At 45.7% G+C, this 12,125-nt stretch overlaps 1 protein-coding gene across 2 annotated transcripts in view; it reads left to right on the top strand.

Moving 5' to 3' along the window:
- Window positions 1-10,876: 10,876 nt before the first annotated feature.
- LOC128062301 (general transcription factor II-I repeat domain-containing protein 2) overlaps window positions 10,877-12,125 on the top strand; it is a 47,768-nt gene continuing 46,519 nt past the window's right edge. For both annotated transcript variants that reach the window (XM_052654747.1, XM_052654738.1), the window contains exon 1: window positions 10,877-11,027. The gene's annotated coding sequence lies outside the window, so the exon portion shown is untranslated. The remainder of the gene's footprint in view (window positions 11,028-12,125) is intronic.

Genomic DNA, 12,125 nt, shown 5'->3' with positions numbered 1-12,125 from the left:
AATAAATGTGATATTTGAACATCATGGCCTGTGGGATCTCTTGCAGCCCTTTATGATCCATGATCCGAAATTAGTCCCAAATGCTGAGAGCAAATTATTTCTTTTTTTCCCCCTCCTCTTCCTCCCTTTTCTCAATTTCTTTTTTATAAGCTTGAGACCTGTGTCAGCTTTAATAATGTAAGAGCCAGTTATTTAACCAGCAAAAGTGAGGTTATTTAGGAATAGGAAGAGAAATCGCAAATTAGGGAACACAAGCTATGGTAGACCACAGGCAAATCCAGAGAACGAGGGAACGAGGGATTGCTTTTATAGGGAAGGGATTGCTTTTATAGGGAAAAAGGGATAGTTGGAAGGGGCTGTGATAACCAGAGTCCTTTGGAAGAAGCCAGGACTCCCAAGTATGGTGACTTCCCATTGGTGGGGTAGAGGCATCTTCCTGTCCCAGATGTAGGGTTTGTCTATTCCTGTTTGGAGTAACAAGATACATGGTGAGGCACATGAGCCCTCCCCTACAGGCCTGTCCCAACGCCCAATTTTAGCTGTGTGTTAGTTGCTCAGTCGTGTCTGACTCTATGGGACCCCAAGGGCTGTAGCCCAACCAGGCTTCTCTGTCCATGAGATTCTCCAGGCAACAGTATTGGAGTGGATTCCCATGCCCTCCTTCAGGAGATCTTCCCCACCCAGGGATCGAACCCTGGTCTCCTGAATTGCAGGCAGATTCTTTACCAGCTAATCTAGGGAAAGTGAAAGTCACTCAGTCATGTCCAACTCTTTGGGACCCCAGGGACCATACAGTCCATGGAATTCTCCAGACCAGAATACTGGAGTGGGTAGCCATTCCCTTCTCCAGGGCATCTTCCTGACCCAGGAATCAAACCAGGGTCTCCTGCATTGCAGGCATATTCTTTACCAACTGATCTTGCTGCTACTGCTAAGTCACTTTTCGGTCGTGTCCGACTTTGTGTGACCCCATAGATGGCAGCCCACCAGGCTCCCCCGTCCCTGGGATTCTCCAGGCAAGAACACTGGAGTGGGTTGCCATTTCCTTCTTCAACGCATGAAAGTGAAAAGTGAAAGGGAAGTCTCTCAGTCGTGTCCGACTCTTCGCCGACCCCATGGACCGCAGCCTACCAGGCTCCTCTGTCCATAGGATTTTCCAGGCAAGAGTACTGGAGTGGGGTGCCATCGCCTTCTCCGAACTGATCTTGGGAGTACTTTAAAACTGGATTCCTTCCAGAAGTGGAATGCATTCAAGAAACTCAGCTAAAACTGAACAGGCCGGTAGGGGGAGCTCTCATACCCCGTCAAGCATGTTCAATTACTCCAAACAGGAGCAGACCAACACCCGCATCTGGAACCAGAGGGTGCCGCTGCTTTAGCAGCCAAACCAATGATGACCACAACCAGCACCCAGCTACTGCAGCAGACGGTGGCCAGCAGCACAGAGCAGCCCCCTCAGGCAATGTCATAGCAAAATGCCGCCTATGAAGCACCTCCCCATGGAAGACTTTCATTGTCCCCCAACAAGAGAGAGGATTCCTGTAAAGTACCAGAGCGCACATCTCCTGTGGCCTTTGCCAGCACAGTGCTACAGTGACCCCTACCATTCAGTGAGCCACGGTTCAGTCTATACCAGCGAAGTCTGGGCCTCAGCTCTGGGGGTGGCCTCTTTCTTTTGTTGTGCAGTTGCTCAGTATCCACTCTTTGTGACCCCATGGACTCAGTATGCCAGGTTTCCCTGTCCTTCACAATCTCTGGGGTACCCTATCTCAGCCCTAGGGTTGGGGACTGCTCCCTGTGTCTACTATGCCTGTATTCTTTATAGAGTTATCTTTACTTCATGCTAGCCAAACCCTTGTTACCATTAATAATTCTTCATATTAAACCCCCTGTTCAAATCACAGGTGGTTTCTAGTCTCCTCATTCAACTTTGATCCACCAACTAACAAGCTCCTAATTTCATTAAACCCATTTCTAACACTCATTAAACTAATTAGCAAACCCTCTAGTGCTGATGGAAAGAGAGATGCCTAGCAGCTCCTGGGAGCTGGCTCTGGTGTGTGACTACTTCAATGAAATGCTGCCTGACCACACACCAGGAGTGTGTTTGGAACCCCAACCCCCAAACCCAGAACACCCAGGAGGGCGGGGTTGTCGGAGCTGAGTGAGGAGGTGACAGGTAAGAGACGAGGTTGAAAAGATGGAGGAAGAAGGATGGCAGATCACTCTGGCCTCTCGGCCATGGCAAAGTCTGGGGCTTTTACCAGGGTTTGTGACGCTATAGATGTGTACTGGAGCGGGTGCATCCACCGTGTCCTCAGTCTGACATCTCTGACATGGTGGGGTGAGCAGTTCCATGCAAGGTTTGGCTCTCTCCAAGCTACGTGTCCCATGTGCATGCCGGGCATTTTAAAATCTCTACCAAACACTCCAGAGATGCCTCAGACACAGAGAGGGGCTCACAGGCCCCCCACCCCACCCCACTACACACACACACAGCCTGGAAGAGACAAGGAATTAACACCCTAAGGCAAACTTCAACCAATGGGCTTAGGAGCCCATGGATAAATGCTACCACTGAGGCCAATTCAGGGAGGCTGTCTGTGCACTTCTCAGGATCCTGGCAGATTCAGGAGCCCACGGACCACAGAGGCAGACTCAACAGTGCTCTTTACATTTGCCTTTCCTGCCTGACTCTCGCCGCACCTCTCTGCTCTTCCTTGGGAAACACAGTTGGGACACACATTTCTAGCAGCTCACACTGGTTTCCTCACCCTGTCTTGACTTCAGTTCAGTTCAGTCGCTCAGTCGTGTCCGACTCTTTGCGACCCCATGAATCACAGCACGCCAGGCCTCCCTGTCCATCACCAACTCCTGGAGTTTACCCAAACTCATGTCCATCGAATTGGTGATGCCATCCAGCCATCTCATCCTCTGTCGTCCCCTTCTCCTCCTACCCCCAATCCCTCCCAGCATCAGGGTCTTTTCCAGTGAATCAACTCTTCTCATGAAGTGGCCAAAGTACTGGAGTTTCAGCTTCAACATCAGTCCTTCCAATGAACACCCAGGACTGATCTCCTTTAGGATGGACTGGTTGGCTGTCTTAACCTAGGCAGTATTAAATGAGAAGCCACACTGCACCCCAGTTGGAACTGTAGACCTGAGATCACGTTTGGCTCCTGCAAACACCAGATGGATAATGGCAGACAACTGTAAACGACTATGAACTTAGCCAGTTGCTTAATCCAGTCATAGCTTTTGAGTCAGGGGTAGTATTTTACTAGAACAGATCAACATGGTTTCTGGAACTTCCAGATGATACTGATCTGGTGAATAGGTTCTTTTCAATCCCAGTGGTAAAGAGGACCAAAGGCAGCTTGCCTCTGTATGGAAAGGATACTACTACTCATTACTTCTCCCTGCCCTCACTCCTGAAACCTCCAAATCTAAGGCTCTGGGTACAAGACTTTGTGTCTATCTCTGCTTTTATTGATAAAAGCTGAGACATATATTGATAAAGGAGAACTATGTAAAGATTATTGTATGCGGTTTCTCCGGAGAACCAAGAGGAGGAACAGGATTCCCACTATGTGCCATCTGCAAGCTGGAGACCCAGGAGACTGGGTGTAGTTGTAGACTACACTGCTGGTGCAGTTCCGGTGTAGTTCCGGTGTAGTTCTGGTGTAGTTCCAGTCTGAGCCCAAAGGCCTGAGAACCAGAGTAGCAATGGCGGAGGTTCCAGATTGAGGGCAGGGGAAGATCAATGTCCCAGGTCAAACAGGCAGAGAGAAAGAAAAAGAACATTCAACCTTCTTTGCCTTTTTGTTCAACTGGGGCTGTCAGTGGGCTGGCTGAGGCCCACGCACGTTGGGGAGGGCCAGCTTCCGTACTCAGTCCACCCATACAAAAGCTCATCTCTTCCAGAAACACCATCACAGGCACACTCAGAAATGTTTAACCACCTCTGGGCATCCTGTGGCCCAGCTCAGCTGACATATTAAATCAACCATCACAACTAGTAATATAGTTACGATATACTTGTATATGTATAAAATGCATATATAATTATCAACTGTTCTTTCATAAGCAGGGCTGTCTTTTTATCTAGTGCATTTTTTGGTTTTAGATATCTGTTATTTTACAAAACTGACAATGCTGACAATACTTGCCAGAGTTAAACAATCAATAGCCCTACATGGGTCTTCTGAATTTCCAGGACATTTTTCTTTTAAGGGATATCTGAAAGAACCATTGGTTTGAGATTTAGGAACTAAAGGGTGCCGTGTCATGCTCTGCAAGGTGAACCAGAGCCACTGGGTGGCAATGTTTGCCCGTTAATTTTCTGGCTCCCACTAAGGAAGACACAGATTAAAACAGCCTAAAAGTTGAGTGTGGCTCAAGGAGACCTGAATTTAGTCACACCTGGGCTTTTACATTTTGCTATCAACGCCTGGTTGGTTTTCTATACTGGCTTTATGCTGGCAAAGACTTACATTTTTGTCCAAATTGCTATTCCGAACAGACGGTCCTACAGCAAAATATCAGTTACCCCCAAATGTTAAAATGTCTGTGAATTGTTAGCCAAACTAAATCTCCACACTCATGATGTCATCTTTCTGTAGACATTCTAATTTCTTTGTTACTTTGGGACAGCTGAAATTCTCCAGTTAGGGAAAGAGTGAACTTAATTAGTCATATATATTTTTATTATTAACTTTGAATTACACAATTAATCTATGACTTTTACCTTTGTAGAAAAACAAATCAAACACTACACATGGCTAAGGCTAAAGACTCATTTAACCACAGCACCACATATATATGGTACTATGGAAAAATATTTTATTTTTGCTATGTGTCTGTTTTTTAAAAATTAGATAATATGTATTTCAACTTCATCTTCTCACTCAAAACTATACTGGAAATACTTTCACAACAATGTGTTTGGATTTACCCATTCTTTTCCACTCTTGGATATCAGTGTAAGTGAACTACATCTTATTTAACCATTCTTCTGATGGACATTTGAGTTGTTTCCAGTTTTTTCCATTATAGTGAATATTCTTGTATACATTCCTTTTGCATTAATTTGAGGGTATCTCTTGAGTAGATGGGAAGCCCCAGAGGCTCAAGAGGTAAAGAATCCCGCAATGTAGGAGACGAGGGTTCCATCCGTGGGTTGGGAAGATCCCCTAGAGGAGGAAATGGCAACCTACTATAGTATCCTTGCCTGGAAAATTCCATGGACAGAGGAACCTGGTGGACTACAGTCCATAGGGTGGCAAATAGTCGGACATGACTGAGCACGTACATGCAACCGCCCCAACCAGGGTAAATACTGAAAAACAAAACTGCTGGGTCACAGAAAATACTCATGTGGAAAGTTTAATAAATGACTTCAATTTCCAAAAGTTGTGCTTCAATAGAATATGGGTAGATTCATTTTTCCATACACCCAATACCTGGATACAAACTTTTCAACTCTTTGTCAATCTAATACCTAAAGCACATTTCATTACTGATTCACTTTTTATTTCTGTAATCTCTAGAAGGTTTAAACATGCTTACTAGCATTTCATGATTTTCCTTTACTGAGAATTGTCTATTCACATTCTTGGCCACATTTCTATTGGGTTGTCTTACTAATTTATAGAAGTGACTGATATATTTTGCATAGAAATTGTTATGTGTTGAAATCTGTTGAAAATTTTTATTTTTTTAATTTATGGTATCTTTTGTCCTATACAATTTTATTTTCTTATAGTTAGTTTTACTAAATTTATCGTTTCGAGCTTTTGCTTTCTATGTCTTGTTTAGGAAAAGTACTACCCAAGAAAATAAGGATATTCTGTAATATTTGTAAAGCTCTTAATGTAACACTTGTATTTGGAGTTGATTTTTATGAGTGGTGTGAGACCAGACCGTATAATTCTTCTTTCAAACAGATATCTCACTGCCCCTACATTATTGGCTATTAACAGACTTTATCTGAAGATCTGAAATGCCATTTATAACATATGATAAATTTCCTTATACACTGGTCAATTTCTGAACTCAATTTTTGTTTCTACTGATTTATTCTCAACTAATGTGACAACGTTTTACCTGCTACAGCTTTACAATATGCTCTTTTATTCAATCAAATCCCACTTCTTTGTTCTTTTACAAAATTGCCTTTGCTATTCATAACATTTACTCTCATATAAATTTTAAAATCATCTTGCCAAGTTGCATTAAAAAAAATCCCACTGGGATTTTTTTATTGGAGTTGCATTAAATTAATGAGCTAATTTAGAGAAATTAACTAGAATAAACGGCATTTTTACAATCTTGAGTCTTCCCATGTCACATAAATGTGGCATACTTTAATATTACCATTGGTTTCAGCCATCTGCTTGATGAATTCAGCTCACTACTTGGGGATAAATTCTTCTTTCAATTTTCTAAGAAAAGGGTACTTCCAACTTTTTAGGGCATTAGTCTTCAAATTATTTTGATTATGCATCCCTATGGGAAAAATTGGTAAGCATGAGAAAATATATATAAGTTATTTGCATATGAAAGTTATGATCAACCTAGACAGCATATTAAAAAGCAGAGACATTATTTTGTCAACAAAGGTCCATCTAGTCAAGGCTATGGTTTTTCCAGTGATCATGTATGGATGTGAGTTGGACTACAAAGAAAGCTGAGCACTGAAGAATTGACGCTTTTGAGCTGTGGTGTTGGAGAAGACTCTTGAGAGTCCCTTAGACTGCAAGGAGATCCAACCAGTCCATCCTAAAGGAGATCAGTCCTGGGTGTTCACTGGAAGGACTGACGCTGAAGCTGAAACTTCAATATTTTGGCCACCTAATGCAAAGAGCTGACTCATTTGAAAAGACCCTGATGCTGGGAAAGATTGAGGGCAGGAAGAGAAGGGGACAAGAGATGAAATGGTTGGATGGCACCTCTGACTCAGTGGAAATGGGTTTGGATGGACTCCGGGAGTTGGTGATGGACAGGGAGGCCTCATGTGCTGTGTTATGGGGTCACAAAGAGTCGGACAGGACTGAGTGACTGAACTGAACTGATACTAATATGAAGTTAATGAAATATACAAGGAAATTATTTAAATAATGAGATAAGATTAAACAAACAATAATTTAAAAACAAATGTCATTTATTTTAGCTAAATTTCCATTTCTTTTCTACATATTGTTGTTGAGTCACTAAGTCATGCCTGACTATTGTGCCACCCCATGGACTATAGCCCGCCAGGCTCCTCTGTCCATGGAATTCTCCAAGCAAGGGTACTGGAACGGGTTGCCGTTTCCTTCTCCAGGGTATCTTCCCAATCCAGGGACTAAAACCACATCTCCTGCATTGCAGTCAGATTCTTTATCACTGAGCCACCAGGGAAGCCTGAAGCTCTTCATATACAGGTTAAGTTTTAAATCAATCATTATTATTCACTAGCTCCAGATTTGAGATTTCACCTGCTCACTTCAACTCACAGGTAAATTTAAAAGCATTGCTCACCCTACTTTCCCCAATCATCTGCAGACAGAGAAGAATGGCAAAAAAAAAAAAAAAATTGTTTTGCCTGCCATACACGTTCCAGGCTGAGGTAGAATAGGGTGGCACCAGCTCTTACACCATAAATGTCATTTTGCTGGTCTATTTAATGCCACACTTTCCACATTTTGTGGAGGTTTTTTTGTTTTTTGTTTTGTTTGTTTGTTTTGATGATTTTGCTATTTAAAATGGTCCTCAAACTGTAAGCATTGAAGACTGCAATGAGCGTTAGGTAGAAAACACTTTGTGTTAGCTAAGCTTCCTTCCTTCACGGCACTGTTGGCCGTGAGTCCATGTCTTTAAACAGACACACACATAAAACAAAGTTACGTTTAATAGTGCCACAAAAATGTGAAGAGGCTGGCAGAACCCTGTTTGCTAAGGCTTTACAGGCCATGACTTCTGAATAACGAAGAATCAACTATAACATACCACGAGGATTTTCAAACATCGCTTTTAAAAATATCATAAAGCAGGTACCATCTCAGCTAATTGCTAGTTATCTTTACCTTGGAAGCACAGCTTTTTAAAATAGTATCTCCTAGGAAGCATACCCTTGTTGCTGCTGCTGCTGCTAAGTCGCTTCAGTCATGTCCGACTCTGTGTGACCCCATAGATGGCAGCCCACCAGGCTCCCCCATCCCTGGGATTCTCCAGGCAAGAACAGTGGAGCAGGTTGCCATTTCCTTCTCCAATGCATGAAAGTAAAAAGTGAAAGTGAAGTCGCTCAGTCGTGTCCAACTCTTAGCGACCGCCTGTACTGCAGCCTACCAGGCTCCTCCGTCCATGGGATTTTCTAAGCAAGAGTACTAGAGTGGACTGCCATTTCCTTCTCGAATACCCTGGTTCAGATCAGTTCAGTTCAGTTCAGTCACTCTGTCATGCCCGACTCTTTGCGACTCCATGAATCGCAGCACGCCAGGCCTCCCTGTCCATCACCAACTCCCAGAGTCCAATCAAACTCATGTGCATTGAGTTGGTGATGCCATCCAGCCATCTCATCCTCTGTCATCCCCTTCTCCTCCTGCCCCAATCCCTCCCAGCATCAGGGTCTTTTCAAATGAGTCAATTCTTTGCATGAGGTGGCCAAAGTATTGGAGTTTCAGCCTCAGCATCAGTCCTTCCAGTGAACACCCAGGACTGGTCTCCTCCTTTAGGATGGACTGGTTGGATCTCCTTGCAGTCCAGGGGAATCTCAAGAGTCTTCTCCAACACCACAGTTAAAAGCATCAATTCTTTGGCACTCAGCTTTCTTCACAGTCCAACTCTCACATCCATACATGACCACTGGAAAAACCATAGCCTTGACTAGATGGACCTTTGTTGGCAAAGTAATGTCTCTGCTTTTCAATATGCTATCTAGGTTGGTCCTAACTCCTCTTCCAAGGAGTAAGCATCTTTTAATTTCATGGCTGCAATCACCATCTGCAGTGATTTTGGAGCCCCCAAAAATAAAGTCTGACACTGTTTCCACTGTTTCCCCATCTATTTCCCATGAAGTGATGGGACCAGATGCCATGAGCTTCGTTTTCTGAATGTTGAGCTTTAGGCCAACTTTTTCACTCTCCTCTTTTACTTTCATCAAGAGGCTTTTTAGTTTCTCTTCAATTTCTGCCATGAGGGTGGTGTCATCTGCATATCTGAGGTTATTGATATTTCTCCCGGCAGTCTTGATTCCGGCTTGTGTTTCTTCCAGCCCAGCGTTTCTCATGATGTACTCTGCATAGAAGTTAAATAAGCAGGGTGACAATATACAGCCTTGACATACTCCTTTTCCTATTTGGAACCAGTCTGTTGTTCCATGTCCAGTTCTAACTGTTGCTTCCTGACCTGCATATAGGTTTCTCAAGAGGCAGATCAGGTGGTCTGGTATTCCCATCTCTCTCAGAACTTTCCACAGTTTACTGTGATCGACACAGTCAAAGGCTTTGGCATAGTCGATAAAGCAGAAATAGATGTTTTTCTGGAACTGTCTTGCTTTGTCTATGGTCCAGCGGATGTTGGCAATTTGATCTCTGGTTCCTCTGCCTTTTCTAAAACCAGCTTGAACATATGGAAGTTCACCGTTCACTATTTCAAATCCTGAAAGATGATGCTGTGAAAGTGCTGCACTCAATATGCCAGCAAATTTGGAAAACTCAGCAGTGGCCACAGGACTGGAAAAGGTCAGTTTTCATTCCAATCCTAAAGAAAGGCAATGCCAAAGAATGCTCAAACTACCGCACAGTTGCACTCATCTCATGCTAGTGAAGTAATGCTCAATACCCTTGTTAGCCACTCACAAAAAAAAAGTTCAGGGAATTTGGGACACTTACCTTTCTGCAAAAGAAAATGTGTATTAGAACTCTAAGATAGTAAAGAAAAAGGAATGAGAACAGTGTCTTCAACTGTGTCTAAATAGTCCTTTAAAATAAGGCATGCTATGTAAATCTGAGCAATGGGTAAACGGTTTCTATTACCCTATTCTTTTGCAGTCCGTGGGGTCTTAAGAGTCGGACACGACTTAGCTACTGACAATAGCAGCAACTCTCCTTCTGGCATATTTAAAATAAAAATGTAACAGACTTCGATTAAACAACACTAAAGTAATACTTGACTCTTCGCTGGAGAACCAGCACCATCAGGAGGACAGCTCTCGACTCCTTAGTAATGTCACTGAGTGAGTGAGTGAGTGAGGTCTCTCAGTCGTGTCCGACTCTTTGCGACCCCGTGGACTGTAGCCCACCAGGCTCCTCCGTCCATGAGTTTCTCTAGGCAAGAATACTGGAGTAGGTTGCCATTTCCTTCTCCAGGGGATCTTCCCAACCCAGGGATCGAACCCATGTCTCCTGAATTGCAGGCAGACGCTTTAACCTCTGAGCCACCAGGGAAGCCCAGTAAAGTCACTGAGTCCCATCAAAAGGTCAGGACACAACTGTTAACAGTATTACAATGTAACTCAATGGCTTTAAGGCAGATTCACAGGTCACTGGAGCTATGACCTCACCGCTTAAAGCTACAAACTGCAATCATGCGAAAAAGCGTAAAATTAAATAAGAGCAAGAAAGGACATCCACGTTTGGAGGCGGTGTCGGGGGCGGCGGGGGGAGGCGGGCGACACGTGCAGACACGCATCAAAGGCTGGAGATGGACAAGCACTTCTGGCCCTGAACAGCGCGGGACTAAGCGACTTCCAAACTCAATGTGCAGCTGAAGTGGATTCCACGGCACCGGAAACGGCAACTCCCACTTGGGGCGCTGCGGACACACGAGTCCAGGCTGCCTTCCAGGAAGCCAAAAAAAAAAAAAAAGGAAAAGAAAGAAAGAAAAAGGAGGGATAGTGGAGAGCAGGGCTCCGGCCGCCGCCCACAACGCCGAGCCCTCGCCTCCAGACGGTCGCGGCAGGCCGCACTCGGCGCCAGGCACTCCCAGGTGGCCCAGACCTCAGACCCCGCGGCCGGCCTGGCGCTGCCCGCCGGCGGGGACCTCAGGTGCGTATCCCGCCCCCGCCGCAGCCGCCATTAAGAGCGGGTGCTTTGCTTGGAACTTTCTCGTCCCGCAGACCTGGCGGAGGGGAAGCCTGGGGAGGCTACCCACCCAGGCGTGCGCTGCAAGCCCCCCCTCCTCAGGCGGCCCGACGGGCCCCCCGAACCAGTTCCCGGCGGGAAGGGCCCAAGGAGTGGGGGTGGGGCGAGGAAGCCCAGCGCGGGGGCAACGGTCGCACGCACGGAACGCGCACCCCTTTCCCTTCTGATTGGCTGAGCGGTGGCAGTGGGGGCGGGTGCTTGCCGGCTCTGGACTCTAGGGCCTGATGTGCCGGAGGTCACGCTCCGGCGGTCGTACGCGGGGATACTGCGCTGAGTGCGGAAGTGCGTGATTGGTTAGGTAGTGGGGGCGGGTTAGCCGCTGTTGCCTGGTAACTGCGTCCAGCTCCGCGGCGGAGGCGTCCCGATCCCTTGCCTCCTGTCGCGCTCGTTGCCGAGTGCCGCGCGACCTGGGTTTTGTCGTGGGTGTGCCCAGTGGGGCGGCCACCCGCGGCCGGCTTGTGAGCAGAAAACCAATCCAGAGGCCGGAAGAAGAGTCTCTGGTCCTGAACTACACTCCATCACGGTTATGATTTAGATGTAAAGGAGAAAAAATGCTTGGAGGGCTGTTTTCCCCGTCCTTGCTGTTCAATGGCAGCTTTATTGACACTCCATGAAATTCACCTTTAAAAGTGTGTAGTTTAGTGTGTGTGAGGTGCTAAATCGCTTCAGTCGTGTCGACTCAACGACCCAATGGAGCCCGCCAGGCTTCGCTGTCCGTGGGATTTCCCAGGCAAGATCACTGGAGTGGGTTGCCATCTCCAGGAGATCTGCCCAACCCAGGGATCGAACCCATGGCTCTTGGCCTCCTAGGCGGGTTCTTGACCACTACCACCACCTGGAAAGCCCCGTATAGTTCAGTGATTATTGTTTATTCACAGTTATGCAGCCATCACCACTAATTACAGAACATTTCAGTTCAGTTCAGTCGCTCAGCCGTGTCCGACTCTTTGCGACCCCATGAATCACAGCACGCCAGGCCTCCCTGTCCATCACCAACTCCCA

This window comes from Budorcas taxicolor, chromosome 2 (genome assembly GCF_023091745.1).
Source record: "Budorcas taxicolor isolate Tak-1 chromosome 2, Takin1.1, whole genome shotgun sequence".
Taxonomy (NCBI): domain Eukaryota; kingdom Metazoa; phylum Chordata; class Mammalia; order Artiodactyla; family Bovidae; genus Budorcas; species Budorcas taxicolor.
Note: the sequence above shows the minus strand (reverse complement) of the source record. Positions and strands in the feature narration are given on the sequence as shown.